The sequence below is a fragment of the Camellia sinensis genome, chromosome 13 (assembly GCF_055761805.1).
Source record: "Camellia sinensis isolate YWXY chromosome 13, ASM5576180v1, whole genome shotgun sequence".
Classification (NCBI taxonomy): Eukaryota; Viridiplantae; Streptophyta; class Magnoliopsida; order Ericales; family Theaceae; genus Camellia; species Camellia sinensis.
Window position 1 is genome coordinate 38,706,052 of NC_138973.1, and position 3,487 is coordinate 38,709,538.

Below are 3,487 nucleotides of genomic sequence, written 5' to 3' on the forward strand. Positions count from 1 at the left end.
ATCATAAAATAGAATAAGGATAAAGAACAAATATAAAATAAAAAAGAAAGTTAGAACCCTACCACACACCCAAAAGTTCTTTGATTTGCAACTTGTTTTTTTTTTTTTTTTCCTTCTCTCAAAGTCTTTCCCGTGGCTGCTGTGTTGTTGCCCTATGTGGTGAACAAATAATAGAGTAGGGTTTGTATTTATTTTATTTTATACTAGTGGTTGGATACACCTAAAGCATGTGTAGGTCAAACATATAAATAAATATACAAAATATATATATAAGTTATATGCAACTCAAATGGTAAGAGTCTTATATTAACCTTGTGGTTTAGAGTTCAAGTCACACTCTCTTCTCAATTTTTTTTTTTTTTTAGGTTTAAAATTAATTAAAAGATCATTCAATAATAATTAATTTGCACTTTAGGATTCACTATCAAAATATTTGAGATTGTGAAATTATTATTATTTCATTTTTTACTTGATTTGTATATTCGGATTCTCACAATAACTGTCTAATTACGATCAAAACAATTTTTAGTCACATATATATATATATATATATATACATATATATTAGTCAATAGATTGTAGCATTTATTCTTTCGTTTGGGAAGTCGGTTGACTTTTTGAGTTTTTGGCTATTTTAGTTTGGGGTTAAAAAATCTCGTTTGGGAAAGCTTTTTGGCTTTTTGACTTTTTTGAATTTTTGTGAGAAAAAAAAATGTAATGATTATGAGTTGGATGTGATGTCTTGTCTTATTGGGTTAAAATAGTCTATTTTGTCTTATATGACTATTTTAGTCCTAACCCATCTTCCCAAACAAGCCCTATATAAGCTCAACAACCAAATCTTATAATGGGGGTGTTTTGTGCAGATTATTTGGCCAATTTGTAGATTTTAGGTTTACAAAAGTTATTTTGATTATTTGGTTAAACATTGAAATCAGTTTATTTTAAAGATTTACATATTATGGATGACATTGATTTTGAACAAAATAATGATGAAAATATCAGTTACTTTGTGTTGGCTATATTTTTTGTATAGGCCAATCGCAACTTAACATGTGGCTTGTAAAGGGTAATTTGAGAAGTTAATACAAGTCTCCAATCAGCAACAGACACGTGGCAATTTATATTGATAATAATGGATCTGCGCAACATTGGAATAGATAGAAGGCGCAAGGTGGCGTGGCCTAACGGTTACTCACAATTCAAATTCAAATTCAAATTAGGGAGGCCTAACTGCAAGAATGGCGTAGTAGAGGTTAACTGTGCAAGACCATGATCAGTGATCATGGGAGGAAATTTCAACTATTGGAAGCCCACTTCGATAGTTACCATTAGAAAACATAAATAGAAGAGAAGGCCACCAGAAAGAGGACCCAAACTCAGATCCATAACTCAATTATTTACTTCATATTTTTCTTTCTAGTTGTTACATTTCCAATTTTTTAATTCATGTACTGCGCTTCATTTCGTAGGAGCAATTTTAAGTAGTTGTTGCTGTAAACCTTTTTGAGGCTAGGTCATTATAAGCTCATTGTAAGTTTGTTGGCTTTTTGGCTTTCGAAGGTTATTATTATAATTGCAAGCGTGCCAGCAAGGATCAATCAGTCCTTACAGAAATTTAATTGCCAACCAATTATCAGACGATTGTGTTTTAGTTCTCTCAGCCTCAATAAAGAGGACTTTTACCAGTGGCTTGATTTTAGGAGAATTAAACAAAATACCAATCAAATAAAGAACAACTGAAGTATTTCATTAGAATGAAAAACTTACAATGATTCAAACTCAGCCTCGTAGAGGTTTACAGCGACAATCTACTTGAAACTACTCCTATGAATGAAGTGTAGTGCAGAATTTAAAGTACTGGAATGTAAAGAACAGGATATGTAAAACTAAATAAAGTAGAATAAGACTGCTTTTTTGGATCTGAGTCTGGGGGTCTTTTCTGGGGCCTTCTCTTCTATTTATGCTGCTTAATGATGACCATTGAACTGTATTTCCAACCGTCGAACTGCTCCTCAATGATCGCTGATCATGTTGCCTCAATATTAGCTCCATTACGCCATCACTTGCAGTTAGGCTTCCCTCCTGAATTTGAATTCAAATGTGAGTAATAGATGATGCCACATCACTTTGTATCTCTCTGCTGATCCACTGCTACTCAGATCTCGTAACAACCAATATTAACTGACACGTGTACGATCAAGATCGAAGATTTGAATAGTCTTCCCGTACTACCCTTACTTTGTCACGCGTCGAATTGTAATTGGCTTATACAAACTATGTAGCCAACATTACCCCCCGCACTAATATACCCAATACTTGGTGATATTAGTGGATTAAGGTCTTTTTCCCACGTCTTAGAACGTGCATGGGTTTTGCATTTTCCCAGAAATGCAACTGTCATTTACTATCTGCATTAAACTTTCCTTCAATCTTTTGAACCTCCCACCACCTTAGCATTCGAACAGACCGATACATTTTATGGCCGAATCAATTTTTTCCTCCAATGATCGAACACACGAAGAGTCATATAACGATGCTATTCCTCCTCGAAAGAACCTCCATGCATTAATAGCCACCTTTACCCACCTTTCTATATTTAGGTCATGGATGCCTTTGCAAATTATCAACCCTTGGACTTCGAACATATTGCCCTTAATCCTTCGATTCAGAAACTCATAAATATGGACATGGGAAGTTCTTCTTCTGACTCACACTTGGACTACGAACAAACTGCTCTCAATCCTTTGATTCAGAAAGTTGCAAATATGGACATGGGAAATTCTTCATCACAACCATCTGCATGGGACAAGGCTGCAACTTCTTCCTCTTCTGGTGCTTCCGACTGGACAAGCTGGTCAAAACCTGAGGCATGTGATTTGAGGGAACGAATCAACCATCACTTTGTCGAATTTACTAACCCTTTAGAGTTCCCTTCTTATGCACGAAGCTTGATGGTCTATCCCTACATGCCCACTAACCATCGACGCAATTTGGAGGAGAATCTGCTTGTGGCATGGTATACATCCTCCATACCTACAAAAATAGTGCATGCCGCCCGACGCTTAGAAGAGGCACAAGGGTACAATCCATCATTCTTAGCCCAGAAAGCCAAGATTTGTTCTTCTGACTGGCTCGATTATATTAATGCCCTTGTTCCTTCTGCCCTTGTTCCATCTCCTGAAATAGAAGCATCCATACCTACCCCTCCGTTAAATCCTTGCTGGACAGAGAGATTGAGGCTTGCCCTTTCCGCAGATAAGATTTTTCCCCCCTACAAGCCTCCACCTTCCCCTACTCCAACTGAGCGAAAGCAAGCTCAACTTCTGCTCGCGGATTTTTCTCACTTGCCATTCAATGTTCTTGAGGACGAAGTCCCTTTCAAGAACCTTCGATGGGCTTGTGATATTCTGACTCGGGGTCATGTTCTTAATCCCCTCGCCCAAGCAGAGCTTCACATGTTTTTGGACCAACTTCCACTGCTTCT